Here is a 327-nt window from a genome sequence, read left to right as displayed (position 1 = left end):
AATTATAGTATACTAAAAAAGAGTATTAAAAGTACTAAAAATATCTATATAAAAATATTATAAAACTTTTTAGATTTATTTCCATCACTATCAAGGTAAATATTTTGTTTTTATTATTTTTAGTACTCTCTTTTGTAATTGTAATTCTCGTATACTATGTTTTAGTGTAATTTTTTTGTAACATAGATTATGATTCTATTAAAAAAACAAATTAAATAAAAACAAATCATAAGTAGTAATAAAATCATAAATGTTAGATTCCAAAATAATATTAAGAATAAGATTATTAAGAGTACTAGAATAAAAGTACGATTAAAAAGAATACTA

This window comes from Arachis ipaensis, chromosome B03 (assembly GCF_000816755.2).
Source record: "Arachis ipaensis cultivar K30076 chromosome B03, Araip1.1, whole genome shotgun sequence".
Classification (NCBI taxonomy): domain Eukaryota; kingdom Viridiplantae; phylum Streptophyta; class Magnoliopsida; order Fabales; family Fabaceae; genus Arachis; species Arachis ipaensis.
This window is presented reverse-complemented; position numbering follows the sequence as displayed.